This window comes from Triticum aestivum, chromosome 3D (assembly GCF_018294505.1).
Source record: "Triticum aestivum cultivar Chinese Spring chromosome 3D, IWGSC CS RefSeq v2.1, whole genome shotgun sequence".
Taxonomy (NCBI): Eukaryota; Viridiplantae; Streptophyta; class Magnoliopsida; order Poales; family Poaceae; genus Triticum; species Triticum aestivum.
The window spans coordinates 319,823,042-319,836,314 of NC_057802.1; the positions used below are offsets into that span (position 1 = coordinate 319,823,042).

General features: G+C 50.2%; 1 pseudogene; it reads right to left on the reverse strand.

The window, feature by feature from the left end:
• Positions 1 to 410: 410 nt before the first annotated feature.
• LOC123074566 (proline-rich receptor-like protein kinase PERK8) lies at positions 411 to 3,932 on the reverse strand (annotated as a pseudogene).
• Positions 3,933 to 13,273: the final 9,341 nt, after the last annotated feature.

The following is a 13,273-nucleotide window of genomic DNA, read 5'->3' on the forward strand; positions in this document are numbered from 1 at the left end:
CATCCCAATGAAACGGCACATAATTTTGTTGTCCATTTTGGGAAAAGACTTTCATAACCAGCAAACGTCATATTTTTAAGCAGTTCCAGCGAACGCCTTTAGAATCGTCAGATCCCAATCGAACGTGTGACGATTACTCTGCGCATCGTGGCAATTTTCTATCGGTTTACTACATGATAATTTTCGCTTGAGAGCATGATAAATCCTTACAAACAACACAATTGGTTTATCTGTTTTCGGATGATAATTCTCGGCGTTTGCTGGGAAATCTTAAAATCTGATGTCAGTTTTTTAACATTTTCCTTTGGTAAAAGTAGGGGAAACCATAGGCTCTAGAAAATCGTTTGACACTGGTTTAGGTCTAGGCACCGGTTTAGAGTACTCATTTTTGAGAAGCAACTTCCGAGAAATCTGCAATACACCCTGGTATCTGCGACGGCGAACATACATGTGCGTATATATCGGCGAACGTTGTCATCACGAAGTTTGAGATGCAAATGCCAATCTTCTTTTCCTTTCTAGGATACGCAAATGCCAAGCTTTGTTCTATTAGAGGCGATAGGTACAGGCGCACACAACAACACAAACACCAAAGCTTAGCAACCTGTCCCCAAGATGAAGCGCTCGCGCGCAGCGCGGCACGCTTGATCACGCCAGCTTCTGCTCCGCCTTCCGTAATCCGCCATAGGGCACGCTTGATCACGCCAGCTTCTGCTCCGCCTTCCGTAATCCGCCGTCGTCGTGCTATGGCGTTCGATGCAGCGTTGTAGGAGGATTTAACCGGCCGGCCGGCGATCCGAGTTGGTTGATTTGATGGGGTCTCACCGTCCAGCTGCTGTCCGTTGTTGCCTTTGCCTCCCGGAACCAGGCCCCGGCTCGCCCTCGTCGGACAAGCCGTACTCGGCTGTGTCGAGGTCGTCCTCGAACCCCATCCGCCGGAAGAGCTCGATGTCCGCCGAGTACTGCCCTGAGTCGTACGCGGTGCTGTGCCCGAGCTTGACGCCGTTGGTCAGGTCCGTCGAGCCGCCGTCCACGTCCAGCGATCGCCACACCTAGTTCGGCGCAACACGAATTTTATCTCACCAACTGTAGCAGCTAAGTAGTGTAAGCTCGATCGGTAAGAAGATTCATCTGGTGTTAGTGGCGCTACCTGCACCATCCTCGGTCTCTTGGTGACGGAGTGGCGAATGCAAGCGGCGGCCGCCTCCACCATCCTCCGCATCTCGATCTTGGAGTACCTGCACTCTAGGGAAGGGTCGGCGATTTCCCTGAAGTCGTCCGTCTCCAGCGCATCCACCAGGAGAGGCCGAGCCTGCCACGAATTAATACACAGATTGATTTCACAAATGGCGCCACAACATGCACGATCAATTGTACTCCCTCTGAAAACTAATATAAAAACATTTAGATCACTAAAGTAGTAATCTAAACACTTTTATTCCGTTTCAAAGAAAAATCTAAACACTATTATATTAGTTTACGGAGGGAGTACTTACCAAGTTACAAACGCGACATGTATTTTACTGTACGTACCCATTCAACTAAGCTTTCTTCTCCTAGGGGTTGAGACGAATCTACAGGTTTCCGCCCGGTGATAAGCTCCAAGAGCACCACCCCAAACGAAAAGACGTCGGATCTGTCCGTCAGCTTCCCGCTTGATGCGTACTCCGGCGCCATGTACCTGTTTGTTAACATGACATTCTGAGGCCAAGGCGGTTCTTGTGAGCAAAACAAATATAGAGCAGAGCAGAGCGCTTGAAATCTACCTAGCCCCCTACCGGCCCAAGAAGAGTAACTAGACCAACAAAGATGCAAAGTTCTGCATTTTTGTCCCAGGAGGCAGGAGCTTACCCGAATGTGCCCATGACGCGCGTGGAGACATGAGTCATAGAATCGTTGGTAAGCTTAGCAACACCGAAATCTGCAACCTTTGCCTCGAAGGCCTTGTCCAGAAGAATGTTGGCTGACTTGATATCCCGATGTATGATCCTAGGATGGCCTGCCACGCAGCAATACAGGTTAATTATTATTACTAATCCAGTACAGGTTAATTATGAACAAGGCGCAGCACGATCGAACAAACGAAGTGTCACCTACAGTCTTCGTGCAAGTAGGTCAATCCACGGGCTGATCCGATCGCAATCTTCATCCGCTTCGGCCAGTCCATCACCGGAAGCCCTTCTCCGTGCAGGTGGTGCTCGAGCGTGTCGTTGGAGACGAACTCGTAGACGAGGAGGCGGTGGTTCTCAGTGACGCAGTACCCGACCAGCGTCACCAGGTGGCGGTGGTGGATGCGGCTGATGATGTCCACCTCGGCGCGGAACTCCTTCTCCCCCTGCCCGCCTCCCACCTTGAGCTGCTTCACCGCCACGCGCCGCCCGTCGCCCAGCGAGCCCATGTACACCTTCCCGAACCCGCCTTCGCCGATCACGTTCTGCGCCGAGAACCCGCCCGTGATCCCCACCAGCTCGTCGTACGTGAAGCACGATTTGTACCCGGTGAACTCGTACGAGTTCGTGTCGCTCGGCGACGCTGCCGGCCCGTTGGACGGAGGATATGAGTCCGGCGCACCTGCATGCACCAGCGTACGTATCAGCGGCCGATGTAAGCGGGTGATCAACTTGTTCGTGGACATGAGAGAGACTCACGTGCCGGAACGACCATGGTTCCTCTCTTGCGCATGGGTGGACGCTGCTTCTTCCCCCGGTCGCTGAGGCACGCCACAATGAAAAGCGACGCCAATGCCATGAGGAACCCGGCCACGGCGACCCCAACAATCACCCCGATCGGCAGGTTCTCACCCAAGGCTCTCGCCGGAGGTGCCAGAGACGGTGGGCTCGCCCTCGCGACGGCCGGACCGGGAGGGCTCTGCCACGTGCCAGGAGGACGGCCTGGAGGCCGGCATAATGCCCGAAGGCAGCAACAGTGAGGCAGATGAAGGGGTTCCCTGGAGCTGCCGGCACCTGACCTGCTGCGGCCGGTACTGATGTGGGCGTCCCAGGCGTTTCAATCGGTGGGGGTGATGTTCCTGCACCGGCGGGAGGTTTCGTGGCCGACTCCGCATTGAGGGGAGGTGAAGGGGCTGGGGTGGCTGGTGCGGGGTTCTTTGGTTGCGATGGTGGTGGCGACGCCGGTGGTGAGGTTGTCGCTTTCGGAGGTGATTGCTGCGACGGCGATGTCGTTGCCCCTGGCGATGGCCGAGTTGATACACCAGGCGACGGTGGCGTCGATTGCGCTGGTGGCGGCGAAGATTGTTGCGAAGGCGGCGACGGCGGGGGAGAAGACGGTGGTGGTGACCGGCTTGCCGGCGGAGTTGAGGGCGGAGGCGAAGCCGGAGGAGGTGGGGACGATGCAGGAGACTTCTCCCGCGGAGGCGACCCCGGAGGCAAATTCGGACTCTGATTGTTGCCGGAAGACGCAGGAGGTGGAGAGGACGGGGGCGACGACCTAGGTGGCGGTGTGGGCGGCGGAGGCGGCGACGGTGCCGGCGGCGGTGGTGAGGCTGCAGACTGCGGCGGGGGCGCCGGAGGACCCCCTACTGCGGGGGCAGTGGCCAAATGTTCGACCGATTCCACGAGAACGCGCGGCATGATAAAGCCGCGCGTTGAACTGAGTCGTCGCCGATGCCGACGCGCTCCGAGAGAGGCCCTATAGAAGAAATAACGGCATCCCGTGCGTCGGCGTGGTCGGCAGCCAGGCTCTCAGAACGGCATCGGCGGGACGGGCGGCAGGTGGAAGCAGCGTGGAGCGCGCCAATGGAGACGACGGAATGCGCCTCGCCTTGCTAGGAAGACGGACGGGGTGTAATGTCGTTGCGCCTTCTTCGTTTTCCTCGGTTAGATTTTTTTGTGTGTTTCGTTTTTCTGGTGCTTTTCTTCGATGGGTGGAGGAACAGAGCAGCTTCTGCGTGAGGATCGAGAAATGAGGGCGGCCGTAGGGAGGGAACCGGCGCCATTGCGCCAACCTCATTGTTTTACCGGAGTTAACTGCTAAACTCTCGAAGTTTGGAAGTGTTCGGTTTAGAGCCAAAGTGTACCATCCCAAAAAGTTGGCTAGCGGCGAATCAATCTGTAGTTGGATGGTTATAGGGACTATGGTATCCTCATTTCATCAGGGTTCAAATCTCGGTGTTCGCATTTATTTTTTGGTGTCTATCGTGACTTCGTAAATTTCGAGATGATATGTCGGTTCAGTCTTTCGGAGATGCTAAGATGTGTGTATGTGCATTCATAAAGATAAGTGTACGCACTTGTATAAGAACGTTTGCGTCTGTATCGTGTTAAAAAAAATTAGCTACGATTTCTTTTTTCTTTTCTTTTCTTTTGAGATGCACCCACAAGATTTGGTTGTTGTTAGGATTGGCACTAAAAAGTTGGCTCACCCACGTCTGTGTCATTCCCGCCAAATCGTGAGACCTCCTATTTAGCGCACAGGGCGCTGGTTGACACGCAACCCCCGCTCCCTCTGCGCGCTTCTCGACCGGCCCATGTGCGGGACGGGTGCGCCCCTGCTTTTTTCTTTCTTTTCTCGTCTTTCCTTTTTTGTCTTTTTGCTACTTTTTAAAAAAAATCAGGATTCATAAAAGTTTCTGAACTTCTAAAGTTGTTTACGATTTTTTTTCAAACTTCATAAAATGTCCACAAAATTTAGAATGGCCTCTTTCGGAAAATATTTTGAGTTTCAAAAATTGCGTGTCTGAAAATATTCACAATTTTTTTAAAATGTGCCAAATTTTAAAAATTGTTCATGAATTAAGAAATACATACACTAATTTTTAAAATGCTCCATATTTCAAATGATGTTCTTTGATTAAAAAAATGTCTGTGAATTCCAAAAAAAACGTGTTGGTTGCAAATTACAAAAATAGTTCATCAATAAAAATGGTACAAATTAAAAAATTGTTCACTCAGTTCAAAAATGTTTCGTGATTCAAATAATGTTCACAGATTCAAAAGAATTTCTAGAATTCCAAAGTTGTTCCAGAAATTCTAAAAATGTTCTTGATCGTAGAAAATGTTCACGAGTTATCACAAATTGCAAAAACTGTTCGTGAGTTTGAAAAATGTTCACAAATTCAAAAACTCTTCATGTGTTTGAAAAATGTTCACAAATCTTAAAAAAAGTTTGTGAGTTTGAAAAAACTTCACAAATTTCAACAAATATTCATGAGTTTGAAAAATGTGCTTGAGTTTAAAAATTATTCATGATTTCCAAGAAGTTCATGAATTTTTAAAAAAGACCACTGATTTAAAAAAAGGAAAAATGAACAAAAAAAGATGAACCAAAGTAACTGGCCAGCCTATTGCCGCGAGCAGGGTTGCGCGTTTGGTCGCTATCCTCAACCCGTTGAGGAATAGGGTCCCCACCAAATCGTGGGCAACTTGTGGCGCCAAAATCCTTCGCCCATAAATTAGTGTGGTTGCTCGTTCATGTTTCTATTGTGGTGGGTCCCTGTCTGTTGCTTCGTCACCTTTTCTCTGTGCTGCGAGAGCATATGTTGTTGCCCACGAGAGCTCTCATGATTTAAGTACCCCATCGTTTACCGGGAAAATATATGAATAAACCCGGATACATCCGCACCAACTTTAAGAAACAAATTTCTAAGTGCCGAGAAAGTTTTTAAAAAAAGTTGCATGTGTACTTCTCCATGTTCCATGTGCGCACAAAAAGTCTCGTGGAAAACAACATTTTTTTTGCATGTGCAAAAAAGACAAAAGAATGTCCTGTGGAACGCTATTGTTGAGCATTCATATTCATCTTTTTTCAGAGGCAAAATGAAAAGATATATTTTCACAAAACTTTGCACCACGCACACATTTTTGCAAAGATATACATGTTAAAAAAATTCCGGCTATTTTTTGACATTTTAAAATGCGTTTTCCGAAAAAACGTCTGCAACTGCACGTAAGTTCAAGACGTCCTCACTCAGCATTTACGTTCAGATATATGTCTAGTACCTTAAAGGATTTGCATACAGAAAAATATCATGTTTAAATTATTTGAAAGAGTAATTGCAGTATAAGACTTTAATGTTTGATTGTACACGAATTAGGTATTTTGACGTTGTTATGCTTACATTTTTTTTCAGTTTCTTAATTACATTGTTAGGATTTATTGTCAAACGATTAGGACTAAATAAAGCAAAGTTAATCCAATTACAATCAAAAAGAAAAGAAAAAGGCAATCCTAGCGTTGAAAGTCAGTTGGTTCCAAACCAGATGGATGCCAAACAGTTTTGCCAAAAAGTGGGTAATGTACATGGCTATGATCCAAATAACAAAACTATGCCAAAATTTCAGTCATGACAAAATTTTGGTTGGGCTAGACGAGGCTCAAACCAAACACGCCCTAAGTATACCCGCGCATCCACGCCTAAAACCAGATGCAGTCCAATAGCTCGGATGTGGAATCATATTGGGCGATTGTTCCCGTGCAATGCATTTCTAACCGAGCAAGTTTCTGCTGGAGTCCCCAACCAGGGAATTCGTGCATTATTATATGAGAGATTTCATAACCGAATCAAGCATGTTGTCATGTGGCCTCACACATGAGTGTCAGACCAAGCAAAAATAGATACAATGGTAGCTAGGGATAGAAACTCATGTAAAGAAGAACTGCTTTTTGTTTGAAATGTCTTATTTTATTTAGCTTCATAGAGTAATAACGATCATCATCAACTTTGACGCAACACGTATGCCGACACCAATTCAAATAAAACAACACAATTCACACATATCCTACCATACTTATTATGAACAGGGGCTGCGTAACTTGCCATTGTTTCTTGGCATATTAGACGAGGCGAAACCTAGGAGCAGACCTAACAACCTTTGAGTTTCTTCAACAGTGTTGTCGACAGTGAAATTGTTTCGGTCCTTTGAAGCTAGCTGGTAAAGGATAGTCGTGCAATGATCCTTTGAAGCTAGCTGCTAAAGGATAATCGTGCAATGATCCTTTGAAGCTAGCTGCTAAAGGATAATCATGCAATTGCTCCCAATAATTCCTTGGCGATCCAACCATGCCATGATCCCTTTAACGCCGTCTGCTGCAGCTCCCTCAGCATTTGCACAATTGCAGAGCATGTGTCATGCTAACCACGCTACCCAACCATCATCTTGCAGCACCGCGCCCCACGCATCTTGGCTCGTCTCATAGATAAGGCTAGCATCAACATTCAGCTTAAGCCAACCTGTGAGGGGTCTTTCGCAACAAGCATTTGTGTTCATAGGTCGAGCCACATGTGGAGTGTTGTGAGTTACAGTTTTAAAAATCACATCAATAACAAGAAGCCTTCATGATAGATAATCGTGTTTTCATCATAGTGAACATATATGACCATTTTATGACAAAACCCAAGTTGTGACACAAGGTGCACTGTAGATGTTTGTACTTCTATGATGAAAGCCATATTTTCATCACAGATGTATCCTCTTCTATATGATACCAGTTTGTGGTGGACGTGATGCACTTCCATGACAAAAATATCATCATAGAAGAGCGAAAATATCTACATAGTCCACATTGTGGAAGGCCTCGGCAATGGACAAACATGTTGATGTATTAGTTAAGACCAACACATGGATGAAGGCATTAACTCAAGCGAAATGGTAACATTCCATGTGTCATACTTAGGTATGTCCACATGCCACGTATCAAAACAGATATGTATCGATACTCCATTAAGATCGGTGGCTGTGTCCTACAGGTCTATGTGGCGTATGACCATTGGAACACGGGTCCTCGGCCTACTTGTCCACGTGTGCACGGTTTGGTCACATGTGCCGTTTACTAACACATACAAGTGTCCTTTATTTATTGGCGCAAGGTGTCGGTGTCAAAACCAGCAGACCACGGGGTAGGGGGTCCCGAGCTATGGATCTGGGATCAATGGGGAACAAGGGACAACGAACACAGTGTTTATCCAGGTTCGGGCCCTCTCGAAGAGGTAATACCCTACGTCCTGCTTGATTATATTAGATGTATAGTATGGTTTATAGAGTAGATCTACCTCGAGATCAGCATGAGCTAAACCCTAAGGCGATGAGGTGATGAATATAGCTCTCCTCTTAAAGACTACAACCCCCGATTTATATAGACACTGGTAGGGTTAGGGTTACCAGAGATAGATTACAATAAAGGGAAAGAGATCATGTCCATCCTTGATTTGGAAGACACACCGCGGCTGCATAGATCCCCTGTCGCCGTACGGCTTCACCAGTCCAACCCATATTCGATGGGCCGACGTCCCGAGGACCCCTTAGTCCATAACTCTCTCAGTAGCCCCCGAACTTAGTCCCGAGGACGTGATTCAGATCATGCTCCATCGGACTCCTCCCCTGCCAGGAGAGGGCCAAGCCAATGTGGGAGTACGACCCCGAAGATCCGGTCACCGTGCCACACCTCTACAGTATAACCCACAAGAAAGTGTGGGGCCAGCTATTCAAGCCGCAGAAGGACTGGCCGGTCGAAGAGGAGGACATTGGCCTCGACGCTGCAAACCCTTTGAAGAAGGCGAGCGGTACTTATCTTAACATGAGTTCGGACATTTGCATCGTACGATTTGATCCGAACCTTTTAATGTGGATTTTGCAGGGCTGGCTCGCTAAGGCCGAGAAGATCAGCGGCCCGACGCCGCTGCCAGAGGGGCCCTGATTCGAATAGCTGGAGAAGTTGTTGGTCGTAGTGCCTGACAAGGCGCCCGACAAGAAGGACAAGAAATCGGAGGTACCGGAGGCCAGGGAGGGCCTCCGCCGCAGGGCTCGTCCGGGGAACTGGTCCAGAGACGTTGCGGCCTCATCTGTACATGATGGGGACGAGGATGATGACGAGGGGGAGAGTGCCTCCTCTCGCTCCAAAAAGAGGGCGGCGTCCGTGGACGTCGAAGGGGTTCAACCCCCTCAAGTTCTGAAGAGGCAGCACTGGCCCAAGATGGTCCTGTCTGATAGCTCGGACGAGGAGTTCGAAGCGTCCAAGGAGATCCCGAAGAAGGGACCCAGGGTCAAGCCCCCGGCCAGTAGGTATGGAGCTGGTATTTTCAGCTATCTCGTTTTTAGTGATTCATTCTGGTTGGAAGCTAACTTTTCAAAATTGCAGTCCTCCACACGACCGCCCCGCCGAGCAGACCTCCGAGGGGACGTTCCCGCCTGCCGATCTGGTGAACAGTGGGTCTATGTCATGCTCCGCGCCTCCCATGATTCCTGAAGAAATCGGGGAGGTGCGGTCCCGAAAGACTCCTCCTCCGAACACAGAGGGGGAGTTTGACACTGTAATGGCCGAGGCTAACACCTCGGTCGCCAAAGACCAGGAGGGCGCATCCCTCCTGGACGATGCGGGAAGGGAGTCTGGACCATGTGGACCCCATCAACCGTCCGCTCCTGAGCTCCCAAGACCTTCGACGGCGCAGGTTCCTCCCTGCAGCGGAGAAGGGGTCGGGGAGCCAACACCAGCGCTGAACACCTCAAAACGGGCGGCGGCTGGCTGGCCAGATGCATTGGAGGAGTTGGTGAACAAGTCCGTCATCATTGATGGGCACCGCTCTCTCATGAGTGCGGTCATGCAAGGCGTTCGGTCCGTCCAATCCGGACTGAACGACAATGTCCAAGGCCTTCTGACAGGCTTTGAGGTAAGTCAAGTAATACTCTTTTCTCATAAATTGGATTTAGTCCTTAGTTTAAGTATGCCATGTCAGTAGTCGCCCCCGAGACTCTACGAGGTTTGCCAAGAAAACCTACGGAGGATCTCGTTCTGCAGGCCATTATTTGAAGTCGTGTGAATCTTTCACGTCATAGGCATCTTCTCTAGCCGCAACTACTAATGTTGTGGCGCTAGAGGAGATGGACCGGAAGCTCAAGCATTCCTATAGAGAGTTGGACCTTGTCAACAAATGGCTTGACGAGGCGCAAGGTAAACCCTTTGATAAGATGTGCGATTGCTTCATGCCGGATATTGACGATCTAGACTGTATGCTGATCCTTTATTGTGATGATCTTGCAGCCGCCGCCGCCGAGGTCGAGGGCTTGAAGGAGGCCCTCAAGAAGGCCAAGGCAGAGGCGGCGCAAAGAAACCGGCCGCTGACAAGGCAGTGGCAGAGCCCGAGAAGGCCAAGCTTGCTGGTGAGCAGCACGAGGCTCGCATAACTGAAGTGCAAGTGGAGCTCCAAGATGCTGCCAAGAAGCTGGAGATCCTTGAGAAGTAGCAGGAGGAGCGATCCTCCCAGATGTCCAAGGCGGAGAAGGAGCTCTAGGAGGCAAGGACCAAAGTGTGAGGTGTACGAGAAGAGTTTCGCCAAGTCGGGCAAATTGCAAATGGTAAAAATACTTACTTCAAGTGTGTTCGGAGGCAACCGGTTCGCCCTGCTGACGCGGGTCTGGCGCTCTGCAGGCGTCTTCGCCGAACTTCCGAAGAATGCAGCGGCCGCAATGAAGCACTATGCTACTCACGAGGAGGACACCACGCGGCGGCTCTTCTGGTCACAGTTTCTGGATTCTGAGCGTCCTCCCCTCCTCCTCATCAAATGAAGCAGTTGATGGAGATGCATCGGATCTCCGAGCTGGCTGTGAAGGACCTCTGTGTCAGTCTGTGGCCCGCCGAGCCCATTCCAGACACCTAGTTCAGCCTTGTGCAGAGGCTGCTGGAGGTGCCACTCCGGATTGACGCCATGAAGCGCTCAACATGCCTTGAGGGGGCGAGGCTTGCGTTTGCAAAGACCATGGTGCATTGGCTGAAGATTAATCCAATGGACATGGCCACTGGTCCTCCGCCAAAGGGAAAATAGCATCGCCGCCCTGAGCAATACTTTTCCCAAGTGATGAATGGCGCATGGGCGATAGAGGGCGAGTGTTCAAAAGACGTAATGCTTGAATGACTGTATTACTTTTTTACCAATTGGACCTTATGCTTTACGATGCGCCCGCCTGAGTTATTTTATATTGTCATGATTTAATTTTGACTCCTATTCGGTCGTATGTTTATTCTGAAAGCTACCAGTCGTCAGCTTCTGCCCCCAGGTGAATATCACGAGGGGTATTTTGTCTCCGCGCTATTACCCTTAGCCAACGTCTTGGTGCCCGGAGGCGGTAGCACGTGAGCAAAACTAGGTAATCAGACTATTCGGTTTACTGCTTTCACTTAGCCTTAGGAGCTTGACAGTGGGGGCTAAGGACTAGCCCCCTGTGTTTGTAATGTACTTGGGGGAAAATGCCTGCCCTTTCCGATCATGTGGATTGTGTTAAGACAAACCCTTCGCGTGACACGGTAAAATCGCCAAATATTTTTAGAGTCGAACCTCGTCATCGGATCGCTGATCAGTTCGCGCTTACTATGACGGTCAGTTTTCCGCTTTCTCCTCCTGAGGTACTTGACTGGGCGAGCCAGATGTACAATCGCAGGGTTCTCCCTTTGCCCTCTTAGACGAACATGCGGAACATAAGGGGCAAGCACAAGAGCCGCGCAACCCAACCATTGACCTAAGACATAGTTCGGAACTTGTTGGGGATATAACTACTGGGTATGAACCGCCCAGGAGGAGCCGGGTCATACCTCTGGCGACTTGTCAATGAAGATGGCGAATCATACAAGCCCATTGGCGGCCCAAGACCCAGAGGCGACTTGAGGCCCAAGAGGATGAACCGCCATATGTGTATAGCTTGTATTGTAAGGCAAGTATAGTTAGTCACCGAGCCGGACACGTTGTGTATGAGCTGGCCGGGACTCCATGAGCCACCGGGCATCAACCTGTGTATATAAATGGATGACTCGGCGGCGGTTTAGGGACAAGAAACAACAAGTAGAGAACTAGGTCAAGCGTATTCGCTCCCTAGTAATCGAAACCCAAGAAATACAATCCCAAATGGAGTAGGCCTTGTTACCTCCATCGCGAGGGGCCGAACCAGTATAAACTCTCTGTGTCCTTTGTTCCGATTAACCCTTTTAAGCTGACCTAACTGCGATGGCTCCACGACTAAGTCCTTCCGCTAGGACATCTGTCGTGTCAAGTCCACGACAGTTGGCGCCCACCATGGGGCCAGCGCACGGTGGTTTCGAGTTCTTGAAGGGCAACTTCGAAGGGATCAAGGGATACGTTGTGGGCCGGATGACCAAGAGTCGTCGCGGCAATTTCTACATCGACGATGCAGGCTAGGGCCCCGAGGCCGACTCAATTGAGTATGGGTACCGGGTCCCCTTCGGCGGAATCCATGTCTTCATCGGCAAGATTGGCGAACCGGGCCCTGAGCCGGACACCTGCACCGACATCATCAAGACGGCTCAGCGTGCACGACCCGCCCAGGTTCGATCCGCCATGAAGCATGCCTTTGTTGGTTTCATCCATGGGGTGGAAATTGAAGAAGGACATGTGTCTGGTAGTGAGATGACCATCTACTCTGATGGTGAATCGTCCACAGGCGAGACCAATTCAATGTATCAGGTGCAGGACGGCCGGCTTGGGGGCTGTTCCGATGGCTACAGTATTCCGGACCCCTATGAGCCGCTGAACAGGGTTGCGATCTTCATGGCCGGTACACAGCCGGCGCTCGGCTCAAAAACCGTCACGGCTATGACCTCTAGCTCAACTGCTGCGGCAGCGGCTGGTGCTAGCGGCATGGCACGCCCGCCGGCTCAAGTTCTGAAAGAGTTATTGGAGGCTTTGGCGACTTTGATGGGGGTGGAGGTGACCCCGGACAACCAGGAGCGGCACAAGGTGGATGTGGCGAATCTACGAGATGAGATAGCTCAAGCCAAGGAAGAGCTGGCGGCTGAGAACGCTAGGATGGCTACGGAGCGAGCTGCTTTGGATGCCCAGGCACAACGGATTCAGGCAGACTCTTTCCGGCTCACCTTGGATCAAAACACTTCAAACAAAATCATGAGAAGGAGGCACCAGGGTCGTTTACCCCCGGTTTATGATGCGAGGGACCTCTTCAACATGCCTGGAGCAGGGACCAGTGACCCGTCGGTGGTGAACCGGGTGACAGAGGCGCCCGTGACTGGAGCACCGATTCAGCCGCGTGCGATGGATCCGCCTCATTTGAATAATACTCCGCCTCACATGTTCCGACACCGCCGGGTCATTATTCTAACATATGATTGTTGCGGCGACGCGATTGGCGGCTCTACCAGTTGAAGGCGAGTCTCCGGCTGCGATAGAGACACGGAGGGCCAGAGAACTTCTACAGACAGCGCTGGATCAGCAGGCGGCTTATTCGTACAGTCGTGAGAGGATTCACTCAACCCCTCGGCCAAGCCGAAGTTATAGCCGGCACATTGATTCGCCAGC